Genomic DNA, 14341 nt, shown 5'->3' with positions numbered 1-14341 from the left:
TTCACGCCTTCATCACATCACGGCTGGACTATTGCAATGCCCTCTATGCAGGCCTCCCAAGTAAAGACCTACACTGCCTGCAATTAGTACAGAATGCTGCAGCCAGATTACTAACAAAGCAGCCTCCCCACTGTTACATTGCACCGATTTTTCGCTCACTGCAGTGGCTACAGTAGAATGGAGAATACGCTTCAAGATTGGAATGTTGACATTGAAATCCCAGCACAATTTGAGCCCTGGATACATGAAGGATTTGCTAAAACTAAACCACACATCAAAACCTCACATCAACAGGATCCATAAACCTGGTCACTCCCAGAAGCTCAAAACCAGAGATTTCTGTCATGTTGCCCCTACCCTTTAGAACTCCCTACCACACCCAGTAAAGACAGCTCCAGCCCTGGAATTATTCAAATCCAGCCTGAAAAGCTACCTGTTTAGCCTGGCATTTCCAGACTTCTAGAATTCTTCCTCTGTACCACAATTTACTAATCATCCAATTACTGGATGCACTTTGAGTCCTACGGGAGACAAAGTACTTTACAAATGTTATTTATTGTTTTTTGTAGTTTTTTAGTCTGGTTCCTCTTTAGGACAGCTCAGGTTCCCAATAGTCATTGGAAAGCATGAAAAAATAACCTGTGTGGCCAGCGGCCACCTTTAACGAAAGTGATTTGATTGGTCCAGTCAAACAGACATGCAATTTGCATTAAATTTGCATGAAAGCAGGAACAATTTGCATTGCTTGTCTCTATCCCTGATCGGGCGCGGCCGGTGGTGGTGGAGATCGGGCGCGGCCGGTGGTGGTGGAGATCGGGCGCGGCCGGTGGTGGTGGAGATCGGGCGCGGCCGGTGGTGGTGGAGATCGGGCGCGGCCGGTGGTGGTGGAGATCGGGCGCGGCCGGTGGTGGTGGAGATCGGGCGCGGCCGGTGGTGGTGGAGATCGGGCGCGGCCGGTGGTGGTGGAGATCGGACGCGCCCGGTGGTGGTAGAGATCAGACGCGGCCGGTGGTGGTGGAGATCAGACGCGGCCGGTGGTGGTGGAGATCACACGCGGCCGGTGGTGGTAGAGATCAGACGCGGCCGGTAATGGTAGAGATCAGACGCGGCCGGTGGTGGTGGAGATCGGACGCAGCCGGTGGTGGTGGAGATCAGACGCGCCCGGTGGTGGTAGAGATCAGACGCGGCCGGTGGTGGTGGAGATCACACGCGGCCGGTGGTGGTAGAGATCAGACGCGGCCGGTAATGGTAGAGATCAGACGCGGCCGGTAATGGTAGAGATCAGACGCGGCCGGTAATGGTAGAGATCAGACGCGGCCGGTGGTGGTGGAGATCACACGCGGCCGGTGGTGGTAGAGATCACACGCGGCCGGTAATGGTAGAGATCAGACGCGGCCGGTGGTGGTGGAGATCAGACGCGGCCGGTGGTGGTGGAGATCAGACGCGGCCGGTAATGGTAGAGATCAGACGCGGCCGGTGGTGGTGGAGATCAGACGCGGCCGGTGGTGGTGGAGATCAGACGCGGCCGGTGGTGGTAGAGATCAGACGCGGCCGGTGGTGGTAGAGATCAGACGCGGCCGGTGGTGGTGGAGATCGGACGCGGCCGGTGGTGGTGGAGATCGGGCGCGGCCGGTGGTGGTGGAGATCGGGCGCGGCCGGTGGTGGTGGAGATCGGGCGCGGCCGGTGGTGGTGGAGATCGGGCGCGGCCGGTGGTGGTGGAGATCGGGCGCGGCCGGTGGTGGTGGAGATCGGGCGCGGCCGGTGGTGGTGGAGATCGGGCGCGGCCGGTGGTGGTGGAGATCGGGCGCGGCCGGTGGTGGTGGAGATCGGGCGCGGCCGGTGGTGGTGGAGATCGGGCGCGGCCGGTGGTGGTGGAGATCGGGCGCGGCCGGTGGTGGTGGAGATCGGGCGCGGCCGGTGGTGGTGGAGATCGGGCGCGGCCGGTGGTGGTGGAGATCGGGCGCGGCCGGTGGTGGTGGAGATCGGGCGCGGCCGGTGGTGGTGGAGATCGGGCGCGGCCGGTGGTGGTGGAGATCGGGCGCGGCCGGTGGTGGTGGAGATCGGGCGCGGCCGGTGGTGGTGGAGATCAGACGCGGCCGGTGGTGGTGGAGATCGGGCGCGGCCGGTGGTGGAGATCAGATGCGGCCGGTGGTGGAGATCAGACTGAGAAGAGATACAGGTGTTGTGTGCTAAGCATGAATACAGCTCATCTAATACAAAAATAAATAATAATCATCATGTTATGAAACCGCTTGCAGCCCTATAACACTGGTGGGCGTAATAAACAACCAAGAAGTCTCTAATTAGCAGCTAACTAAATGACAGTAATCATTAGCAGCATTCACGGCGTGTCCCTCCACATGACAGGTGCTCTTCACTCACTCAACATGACGGGATTCACTATGATAAGAATCGTTCCAGTGAACGGAAATGCACAGAACGCCTCCGAGTGTCTCCATGTGGTAAATGGCCGGAACACATTGGCGGTAAACAAACCTGAAGGCTCGCTAGTAGAGAAAGTCAAAGAACTGCTAAAAATGTCTGTCTTGCATGCAAATTGTATGCAGCCTGAAAGTGGGCCAATTAAAAAATGGCAGGAAGTGAATGCGATTGGCCCAATTCTAAGCTGCCTATAATCGGCATTACATCTGCATGGGAGGCAGAATAACAGCTCAATAATGACCAATACTCTCTCCCTAAGCAGAATCGTGTAGTCAGTATGTTACGTGGAGGAGGAGCAGCACAGGATAGGTGGTTGCATGTGGGGGAGGAGCAGCACAGGATAGGTGGTTGCATGTGGGGGAGAAGCAGCACAGGATCGGTGGTTGCATGTGGGGGAGGAGCAGCACAGGATCGGTGGTTGCATGTGGGGGAGGAGCAGCACAGGATCGGTGGTTGCATGTGGGGGAGGAGCAGCACAGGATCAGTGGTTGCATGTGGGGGAGGAGCAGCACAGGATCGGTGGTTGCATGTGGGGGAGGAGCAGCACAGGATCGGTGGTTGCATGTGGGGGAGGAGCAGCACAGGATAGGTGGTTGCATGTGGGGGAGGAGCAGCACAGGATCGGTGGTTGCATGTGGGGGAGGAGCAGCACAGGATCGGTGGTTGCATGTGGGGGAGGAGCAGCACAGGATCGGTGGTTGCATGTGGGGGAGGAGCATAATGAATGAATAAAAAAATTGAAGGCAATTGTACTCCTCGCACCACTACAAGCCCTGCACGCTGTATAACAAACAGGAAAGCACATGCCTGTATATGAAGCTCCATACAATGAAGGCCAGGCTACAGATGTTAATCAGCATCAGCCAGTTTTGTTTACTGAACCGCAATGAGCGCTGCCGTTCCCTTTAACGCATTAAAAGCCCTCCTATTCCTCAGCCTGAAACGCTCTTTAATATTCCTCCGACAGCCGCTCCTTCTCTCATTTATCATTCAACCTTCAATTCAAATCAACAAACAGCCCCTTAAAATCCATAAACAGGCCGGTGACGGGCAGAGCGCTGTAACCTACCCGACTGCTCAATTATTGATAAGAGCGATATCGACTCCCATCCCCTCCAGGTGCTGCTCCTATAAACAGGGAATGATTCACATTGCTGAACTTTCATCTGTTTAATAGAAAAATAATAAGCTGTTCCAGATCAATGTGACTTTATGTTCCTGGCAAGGCCGTGACTGCGCAGAGACGGCAAAAATAAAACCACACCAGAAAAGGCCCATTTCAACGTTTTATTCGTCCTTAATGCCTTCCTCTGCTTCCTCCCGCTCCTGTTATGGGTTTGAATTAAAGTATTTTATGGAATTCCACGCAACATTAAAATGGGGAAAACCTAAAAAAAAAGGAATCGGCAATACTTTTAAAGAGAAGTTACTCAACCATCCTGAAATCCTTAAAATCGCACATAAAATATCCGAAATTGCACATTCAGCAGGAAAAGTACAATATGAGCTGCGAGCAAATGGCCTGTGCGCGACGGCGGACTTTTTCACTTTTCAAAAGGAAAGAGCAAAGTATTATTCCAGAAATAGAAGAACTAGAGATTGGTTTTGCGCTTACGTATGATACGGCCGCAGGAGAGTTGGGCGCAGGGCGAGCCGAATGACTGCTCTCTCTGACGCCGCTAAACTCCCCGGTCATGTTAAATACTATTCCTCTTCTGAGGTGTCGCAACTCAGAGGGAGGTGTAATTCGGGGTCCGGCGATTGCCGCATCCCTGAAATACTCTTGCGTTGGACGTGCAGCATGGCATTGCTGTAATGACAGCGCCCAGTGCCGTGCTTAGCGTTTTTCTCGGTGTTGTGAGTTGAGCGCCTTACACATGCAAGACCGTTCGATCAGAAACAAACCAGACAGATCAGCTGAGAATCCTTTAAAAAGACAAAAACAAAAAAGACAAACACTTATATAGCGCTTTTCTCCTGGCGGACTCAAAGCACCAGAGCTGCAGCCACTAGGGCGCGCTCTATAGGCAGTAGCAGTGTTAGGGAGACTTGCCCAAGGTCCCCTACTGAATAGGTTCTGGCTTACTGAACAGGCAGAGCCGAGATATGAACCCTGGTCTCCCGTGTCAGAGGCAGAGCCTTTAACCTTTACACTATCCAGCCAGCCTTAAAAAGAACGACCCAACAATGGTAAAAGACAGCGATTATCCTCCATGTAGACTGATCAGTCCTGACGAATTGGTTGGGGCGATAATCGCCGTTAGTCGCTTCTACGAAACAAATGATCAATCCATTGAAAGACACTTCCAGGTCCTCATTTTCATGCTTCCAGTAACGATCCAATCTGCAAACCATCATTGTGCCGATGCTGGATTCAAATATGCGCCTCCACCCATTGCTAACCTCCAGGCATTGCTCATTTTCTGATGACCACGGTCTAGCGCTTGTACAAAGCGCTACAGGTAAGAAGACTCTCCCACATTTACCTCTGAGGTTGCCTTTATAAGGGCCGGTGCACACCAAGAACCGCTAGCGGATCCGCAAACGCTAGCTTTTTTTAAGCCGTTTTTTACATCGATTCTAGGCATGTTTAGAGCGATTTTCTAAACACACCTAGCGTTCTTTGTGACGTTTTTGTGTAGCAGATTTTATATTGTTACAGTAAAGCTGTTACTGAACAGCTTCTGTAACAAAAACACTTGGAAAACCGCTCTGATCTAGCGTTTTTCAGAGCACTTTTCCACTTTCCTATACTTTACATTGAGGCAGAAACGCCTCAGAAATCTAAAAAAATGCTGCAGGACCACAGTTTGTGTTTGGGGGAAAAACAGGTTGCTCTGCTGTGCACCAGCCCATTGAAATACATGAGACAAACGGTTTTTGTATCCCCAAGTGTTTTAAAAACGCTCAGAACCGCTCTTGGTGTGCACCAGCCCTAAAGGTGGCCACTAACGGTCCAATTTATAGCAAAAAATCATTTGAGCGATCAGAAACTCTGATCGGATTGGTTGAAAATAATCTCAGTTGATGAGCACAATCGATTATGAACGATTATAAAAATAGTCATCCGATTGGATTTTTGTGAAGCCAAAATTTGGATTTTCTTGATTGGATGTGATAGATAGGAAGCAAAGATTGGTTCGTTGATGAACGATTTTTCTTTCGATCAGAATTTCTGATCGCTCAAACGATTTTTCGCTAGAAATTGGACCATTAGTGGTGATTAGGGCTGATCAATGAGATGTAAATAATTAAGAGATGATGCAGAACTATGCAAATTTTTCATGCACATTCATGCAGCTTTTTCAGGGCAACTGAAGTGAGAGTGATATGGAGGCTGCCATATTTATTTCATGTTAAACAATACCAGTTGCCTGGCTGTCAGGCTGATCCCTTTGGCTGCAGTAGTGTCTGACTCAAACCAGTTACAAGCATGCAGCTAATCTTGTCAGATCTGACCATAATGTCAGAGACACCTGATCTGCTGCATGCTTGTTCAGGGGCTATAGCTATAAGTATTTGAGACAGAGCATCAGCAGGACAGCCAGGCAACTGGTATTGTTTAAAAGGAAGTAAATATGGCAGCCTCCATATACCTCTCACTTCAGTTGCACTTTAAATGGACAGAATGAAGCAGAGGTAGAATTTGATTGGTCCACTTTCAGGCTGCATACATTTGCATGAAGAGAGGAGAGTGAATGCGAGGGCCAATCGTGGACATTTTCCTGCTAGCGTCAGTTGCAGAGTGCAGCACTTGCAATGCGTTTCTATGGGCCACACAAGACTCCACAATTTTTTTGCAATATTTTTGCCCATGAAAAAAAAAAAACTGGATGCCCACAGCTTGTGATGCCACGAGCATTTATAACTAATTCTACTGCACTTTATAAAAACACACAAAAAAAGACATTTTGAAATAATGGAAAAAAAAATGGAAAATTGCACATGGAAACGCAAAACGAAAACACAATCCCAGCGGCATGCAACAATGGAGGCAATTTCACATGCTCAAGTGTGTGCCCACCCAAAAAGTTAGCATCATTTTGCATTAACTTGGAATTTCTGCCATAACATTGGCCATACCTTCGGGATAGGAACCACCAGGACGTTTTAGGCAGCATTTTTGGATCGCCAACAATTGCCTGCAATTCCAAAAAAACGATTTGCCAATTTGGGCAGAACCCACTTGTAAAGCTATTTTGCAGTGATTTGGGGGACGAGCAATTTCAATTTTAAATAAAGTTAATTATGCTTACTGGGTGTCCCGATGTCCAGTTTCTGTCCGTAGTCACGCCCCCTAGCAGAAGAGGTCACAGGCACTTTTCTGATTGGTCCTAGAGAAGCACCTATGACCTCTTCCATTAGGGGTGGGGCTACAGACAGACGACGGACATTGGGACACCTGCTTAGTATAGTTAAGTTTATTTTTAAAAAAAACGCTAATTGGAAGCGCTTTAAATTTTAGCAAAACATAGTTACATAGTTATTTGGGTTGAAAAAAGACATACGTCCATCGAGTTCAATCAGAGAACAAAGTACAACACCAGCCTGCTCCCTCACATATCCCCTGTTGATCCAGAGGAAGGCACAACACCAGCCTGCACCCTCACATATCCCTGCTGATCCAGAGGAAGGCACAACACCAGCCTGCTCCCTCACACATCCCCTGTTGATCCAGAGGAAAGCACAACACCAGCCTGCTCCCTCACATATCCCTGCTGATCCAGAGGAAGGTGAAAAACCCTTACAAGGCATGGTCCAATTAGCCCCAAAAGGGAAAATAATTCCTTCCCGACTCCAGATGGCAATCAGATAAAATCCCTGGATCAACATCACTGGGCATTACCTAGTAATTGTGGCCATGGATGTCTTTCAACGCAAGGAAAGCATCTAAGCCCCCTTTAAATGCAGGTATAGAGTTTGCCATAACTACTTCCTGTGGCAATGCATTCCACATCTTACTGTAAAGAACACTTTCCTAAATAAATGTCTAAAACGTTTTTCCTCCATGCGCAGATCATGTCCTCTAGTCCTTTGAGAAGGCCTAGGGACAAAAAGCTTATCCGCCAAGCTATTATATTGCCCTCTGATGTATTTATACATGTTAATTAGATCCCCTCTAAGGCGTCTTTTCTCTAGACTAAATAAACCCAGTTTATCCTTTCTTGGTAAGCGAGACCTTCCATCCCACGTATCAATTTTGTTGCTCGTCTCTGCACCTGCTCTAAAACGGCAATATCTTTCCTGTAATGTGGTGCCCAGAACTGAATTCCATATTCCAGATGTGGCCTTACTAGAGAGATAAACAGGGGCAATATTATGTTAGCATCTCAAGTTTTTATTTCGCAATTGCCCTAGAAATCGCTACACGCAGCACTGGTACGATATAAAAGCACTGCAGCGATTAGTGGGTTTCATCGCCAACAGAAACTGCTCACGACAAACCAAGACGACTCCCAGAGCGAAGAGCGGGCCGGCGTGATTTCCATTTCCCCAACGCTAACCGTTTCCTTGCATTCATCTGACCTCGTCGAGGCGACCTGGATTCCCAGCCTTGCAGGAGCTCATTTGCATGGCATGTAGATACCGCCGGCACTTTGAATAGGAAATGTCATTTTCCATCCACAATTGCTTTGCAAATTAACTTTGCCGATTCCCCCCCCTCCTGCCGGAGAAATGCTGAAATATTAACGTTGTACAGGAGGAGATGGGGAAGGCAGAAAAGAGCCGGAACATTCCGCTCTGCCCAAGTTATCCAGGATTCTTTCATGTGCTCGACGTTTAAATCCCATTTGAGAGGAAGGTTTGGCGGAGCTGGAGGAATCTGACTCGTCCATATTGAGTTTGAGGGAAGAGAGGAACTTGTAGGGACGAGGCTGTGCAAATTGGAAGGCGAATCTAACAGACTGGAACGATGACTTCAGAACCGTCGCACCCATCTGTCTCCTCTTACTCCACTGTGAACTCTGTGCAGGGAAACGACAGATTAGGACGACAGCACATCCGGCCAATCTTCTGCAAAGGCTCCAAAATACTTCAGTGTCAGCTGATGAAATCCACGAGGTCACCCTGAGCTGGCCACACACCGTACAATCTTGATCGCACAAAATAGTAAAATTGGACAAGATTGTATAATCAGGATTGTACAGACAACGGGCAGAGGTGGCCCAAACATCAAATTTTGGGTTCGCGAACAGCGACCGCAAATGTTTGCGAACATACAAACCGCCATAGACTTCCATGGGCAAGTGAATTTTAAAACCTACATGGACTCTTTCTGGCAAAAGTGATGGAAAATGTGTTTCAAGGGGTCTAACACCTGAACTGTGGCTTGCCGGAGGGGGAGCCATGCCAAAAGTCCTGCTAAAAATTATGTAGTTGAAGCAGAGTCAGGTTTTAATCCCTAAAGGGTAGAAATCACATTACATTTAGAACACAGCTATGGGTGCACACAGTTGTGCACAACTATGGGTGTCAGTGGGCTGTGGAGTGCGACACGCAAAATAAACAGGAGACCAATGTGCTAGCCCTCAAAAGTGCTACTTGGGGTGCTTTCAGCAAGTAGTCAGTGAGGAACAAGGACACGGGCCTAGCTAATGCTTTCCCTACCTATCTGCAGCAAGCCTGACCCTGCTCTCACTAACAGTCAGCAGCCAGCAGAGAAGGAGTCTAATATGGCCACCGCAACTGCTTTTTAATAGAGGGTGGGGGTCCAAGAGAGGGCGCTAGCTGATTGGCTGCCATGTGTCAGCTGACTGTGAGGTAAGGGGTCAAACTTTAGCTCCACGATGATGTATAGGGGGCGAATCGAACACGCCAAATGTTCGCCATGGACAACGGAAATGCGCCAGGAACTGCCCGCCGGCGAACCGTTCGGGCCATCTCTAGCAATGGGCACCTTCATAATCGTTTTTCTAATTTATACCACATTAGTGCAATGCTGCCTCCCAAGTTTCCGAAACTCCCCCTCACTGGCAGTGCAGCTACCAACACACATAACAGACCATGACGACAGAGTCATTTACTGTAACTGCAAGCTGACTACTGGTTAGGTTAATTGGTCAGCTAGGATGAGTAATAAGCCACTCCCAAGTCTTCTAAATGTAAATTAGATTAGAGCCGTGAGTTACAGTAGGAGGAAGGTGGGTGGAGATTTGCATCACACTGTGGGCGGAGAGGGGGAGGAGGCAGGCACTGCATCTAGCTCTAAGAGGACTTCACTGAGAGTTAGATCTGCCTAGAACTTCCAGACGGGGATTAATCCATTCTAATGAGGAGGAAGAACAGAGCTTCCAAAATTGAGAGTATAGGAATCCCAGTACATGGGAAAGATTTCGGTTTAATTGATATGTATGCTAGGTGTGTATTATATCCCACAGGTGGGGCTTGCACTCTTTTGCAGGTAGGCACTTGCCTGTTTTTAAGTAGCGCTGCTCATTTGCTATGTACTAATTTAATTCATTTTTGGTCAGCTGCTCCCACTTAGCAGCCATGCTTTTGGTGTATATGCAGAGCTTCTGTTTGGGTTCAAGGTGCGTTTGCAGTTTCTGGGGGGGCTCAGCGCACCTCTCATTCGAGGCCATTCGGAGGCGGCCTGGTGTTGCGTTGATCCACCTTTTGCGCAATTTTCAATTTTTCAATTTTACTTGGTAGCGCACCCAGGCTATGCATATACATAGGTTAGGATTTAGTTAGTGTTAGGCCCCTCCCATGGAGGATTGACTTCTTCGCAGTGGGAGGGACGAGTACTTAACAAGTTGCATGCAAGCTGTTACAGGAAACCAACATCCTCCAGTGGTAGACAGGTCATATGTATGCTAGGTGTGCATTTTATCCTACAAGTGGGGCTTGCACTCTTTTGTAGGTAGGCACTAGTCTGTTTTTAAGTAGTGCTGCTCATTTCCTTGCCATGTACTAATTTAATTTGTTTTTGGTCAGCTGCTCCCACTTAACAGCATTGCTTTTGGTGTATATGCAGAGCTTCTGTTTGGGTTCAAGGTGCGTTTGTAGTTCCTGGCGGGGCTCAGCGCACCTCTGTGTGTAGGCCATTTGGAGGCGGCCTAGTGATGCGCTGATCCACCTTTTGCGCAGTTTAATTGATTACTTTCCACTGAAGGTACGCTTTAAAGAGAACCTGTACTGAGTACAAATATTTAAAATAAACACACGAGGTAACTTCAAATGAACATTACATAGTTACCTTGCCATCAGTTCCTCTCAGAAGCTCACCATGTTCTTCTGACAATTATCCCTTCCAGTTCTGTCAATATTTTGTCAGATCTGAAATATATCAGTTGCTGTCAGGAAAATATCAGTTGCTGTCAGTTATAGCGGAGAGGAAAACTGATGTACCAGGTAATGTCCATGTTTCCCTATGGCTCAAGTGGGCGATGTTACAGTTTAACTGTGTGCTGACCAGAAATCTGTTATGGGTAATGGCCATTTTCAAAATGGAGGACGGAAAATCCCCTTGATCACAGTGAACAAACAGGACGCGGGAGAGGAGAAAGACACTGAGGAGTAGACTACATGGAAGGTATGTATGACTTGTGTATGCTTATTTTGACTTTTAATTTTCAGTTCAGGTTTTCTTTAAAGAGAACCTGTACTGAGTAAAATTATTTAAAATAAACATATGAGGTAACTTCAAATGAACATTACATATTTACCTTGCCATCAGTTCTTCTCAGAAGCTCACCATTTTCTTCTTACAGTGATCCCTTCCAGTTCTGACAACATTTTGTCAGAACTGAAATATATCAGTTGCTGCCAATTATATATCAGTTGCTGTCAGTTACAGCTGAGAGGAGAACTGATGTGTCAATGTTTCCCTATGGCTCAAGTGGGTGATGTTACAGTGTAACAGTGTGCTGACCAGGAAGCTGTTATGGGGTAACGGCCATTTTCAAAATGGAGGACGGAGAAATCCATTGATCACAGTGGACAAACAGGACGCAGGAGAGGAAAAATAGATTGAGGAGTAGACTGCACGGGAGGCAAGTATGACTTGTGTATGTTTATTTTGACTTTTAATTTTCAGTTCAGGTTTTCTTTAAGTGCGTTAGATGTAGAGTAATAAAAGGTTATAGAAAAGGGATTCTTTTCCATTTTGTTATATCTGCTTTCACTTTGCCCAAGCCCATCATGGTGATTGTACATCTTTTTCATTCCAAGTCATTGTGGGGGTCTCCATGCCTGTAAAAAGGGGGTGATGTCTACAAGTTATTGCCAACCCGTGCCTACTGGATCCTTAAAATATTAGGCACACAGATACCACATGATCTGAAGGCTAAATGGGACTTGAATCTGCTGTGTTGAGGTTTTCTTGCTCTATTATGGGATTTTTTCCTCTGCTTCACCTCCATATTATTTTATTTACAGTTATTTTGTTATTAATCTGTTTGTATCCAAAGATTTACATTGTTTTGTATTTATTATTGAACCTGTATCTCTCTGCACCTTTAAATGCTAATCGCCTCATCTAAGTGGGTGGAGTTTGGATGGGATAAGGGTGGGGTTGACAGTATAAATAATGTTTGTATGGATCAGTATGCTATAACTATGGACCTATAGGGTCTGAAACACATCATCATGTTAATATCAAAAAAAGGAAGAGAGGCCTTGCACATCAATTAAAACTTCACTTTTAATGGAACCAGTAAAAGGCATACATTACATCTCCTATGAGGTGGAAAGAGAGGTACAGGCAGTGAGGGTAGTCGACAGCCGTTTCGCGCCGGTTATGTACAGTGGCGCATCATCAGGACAACCTACCCCTTTGAAAGTCACCCCTTAAATAAGTGCAACACTCACCCCATACGAGCAGCCGCCATCATCCAGGTTAGAGTGCGCCCTCCGTGCATGGAACGCACGCTGGCAAAAAGCGCCGCCTCTCTGGATGGCTTCCTGGTGGTGGAACGCTAAACCGGAAGGTGACGCCATCCACGCGACGTCTAAAAAGTTACGTCGGGTCAATGCGTCAAATTTGACGCAATGCGTCCACGCATGCGTATCACAGCCGCATATGAGCCAACCACCAGAGAGCGAACGAGAGCCAGAAACCATACACCTTACAAAGTAAAGCCACCCATGCTGGATAAACAGTCGCTCTGCTGCCATCTAGTGTGTAAATCTACTATTACATCCCAAATAGCATCTATAAATATATAGCAGCAGATAGACCAAATTAACAAAATAAAATACAGATGACTGCTGCTCATATTCTACACCATTATTCAAACTGAGTCACATATCTATGTAACCCACATGTAATTGCTAAATACAGTCCATCCACACTGGGAGGGAGGAGAAAGAAAAAATCAGTTGTTTACATGCACCATTGCATCCAAGTACTACAAGTAATCACCATTCCAATGGGATGGACTGCGAAGCAAGAACCATGGTGATCCTGTAGGGGCAGAAATTATTAAAATGCAAAAAGAGGCAAAATAGGATACTAATAACAATTAAAACATAAAACAAAGAATCTCAGATGAATACAGCCAAATTATTTCTTTCATTCAGACCCAAAGGTCCAACCGCATCGAAGTATGAAATCCAGTAACTTTCTCTCTGCAAAAGCCTGCGATGCCAATCACCCCCCCGCTTGTCATGCCTAACTTGTTCTAGCCCTAGAAATCTCAGTTTTGTCACATCACTATTGTGAACCTCCCGCATATGATCTATCACTCTAGGGCAACCCTCTCCGCTATGAACGGACCTGCAATGGGCCTGATATCTATCCTTGAGCATATTCGTGGTTTCACCAACGTAAATACGTCTACAAGGACATACAAGCGCATAGACCAGGCCTCTGGTCCGACAGTTAATGAACTGTCTGATCTTGCAAGTCCGCCCAAAGCGGGTAAAGGCATCACCCACCTTCAAAAAATTGCAGCAGGAGCACCTTTGGCATCTGAAATTTCCTTTAGGGCGGTTGGACCCTAGCCAACAAGAAGTTTGGGGGCTAGTAAACTCACTATGTGAAAGTTTGTCCTTTAAATTAGGAACTCGTTTGTAGGAGACACAGGGAAACAAAGTACTCTTTGATTTTAGCATTTTATCCTGTTGAATTATCCACCAGTGTTTTCTGATTGTTTGTTGGATACTCTGGAACATGGGGGAATATGTGAAATGCATGAAAAATCTATCTTGTGAAGCAGATCCTTTAGGCCTTCTGGTTTGCGATAGTAATGAGGTTCTATCTCTGGAGGCAGCTCTAGCAAATGCCTGTTGGATATCCTGTGGATTATACCCCCTTAATTGCAACCTCTCTCCCAAATCTTCTGACTGTTCTATAAAGTCTTCCCAACAGCTGGCATTCCTACGTAGCCTTAAGAATTGCCCATAAGGGACTCCCCTAAGTGTAGGGTTGGGATGATAGCTGTTTGCATTAAGTAAGGAATTAACAGCCGTTTTCTTCCTAAAAGTTTTAGTTACTATCACTCCCTCTTGGATTTTGATATCCAGATCTAAAAAGTCTAAATGTTGATCACCCCAAGTATGGGTGAAAGACATATTCACATCATTGGACCCCAGGTAATCCATGAATAATTTAAATAATTCCTGTGACCCCTCCCATATGATCAAAATATCATCTATATAGCGGACCCAGAGTTTGATCCGATCCAGGAACCCATTCCTCGAAGAATAGATGTAATCCGCCTCCCAGCGACCCATGAAGAGGCCAGCATAGGTGGGGGCCACAGGGCTCCCCATCGCTGTGCCGACCTCCTGATGGAACCACTGCCGGTCAAAGAGGAATGAGTTCCTAGTTAGGACAAACTCCAGGCCCGCCAGGACAAACCACCGCAGAGGCTCGTCATCAATAACCTCAGGAATAGGCTGTCGACTACCCTCACTGCCTGTACCTCTCTTTCCACCTCATAGGAGATGTAA

The 14341-nt window shown here is 47.2% G+C and overlaps 1 protein-coding gene across 4 annotated transcripts in view; it reads right to left on the bottom strand.

Annotated features, from left to right (window-relative positions):
- Window positions 1–14341, bottom strand: part of ZMAT4 (zinc finger matrin-type 4) — a 761540-nt gene that overhangs the window by 584394 nt on the left and 162805 nt on the right. Inside the window, exon 1 of one of the 4 annotated variants that reach the window (XM_068255192.1) lies at window positions 10644–10703. The exons of the other annotated variants lie outside the window; for them this stretch is intronic. The gene's annotated coding sequence lies outside the window, so the exon portion shown is untranslated. Of the gene's footprint in view, window positions 1–10643; window positions 10704–14341 lie in introns of those variants that run through there. 4 annotated transcript variants of the gene reach the window in all.

Source organism: Hyperolius riggenbachi, chromosome 10 (genome assembly GCF_040937935.1).
Source record: "Hyperolius riggenbachi isolate aHypRig1 chromosome 10, aHypRig1.pri, whole genome shotgun sequence".
NCBI classification, from domain to species: domain Eukaryota; kingdom Metazoa; phylum Chordata; class Amphibia; order Anura; family Hyperoliidae; genus Hyperolius; species Hyperolius riggenbachi.
Note: the sequence above shows the minus strand (reverse complement) of the source record. Positions and strands in the feature narration are given on the sequence as shown.